Raw genomic sequence first — 213 nt, forward strand, 5'->3', positions numbered from 1 at the left:
TACGACATACTGTTAACGTATGATAGCGCGAGCGTGAAGTATCACTGTTGGAGCATTGCGAAATTTTCGTAAAAATGGGCATCGTTGAGTGGCATCTCTTAGTTAACCATCAAGCGTACAAGCAGAAGACTCTTAAGATTTACGTGATTGATTTCTAATAATTCGATGCCTACAAATCAATGACTTTTAAGATGAATTATAGTTGCACACGCA

Source organism: Bombus impatiens, unplaced genomic scaffold, assembly GCF_000188095.3.
Source record: "Bombus impatiens unplaced genomic scaffold, BIMP_2.2 scf_0665, whole genome shotgun sequence".
Classification (NCBI taxonomy): Eukaryota; Metazoa; Arthropoda; class Insecta; order Hymenoptera; family Apidae; genus Bombus; species Bombus impatiens.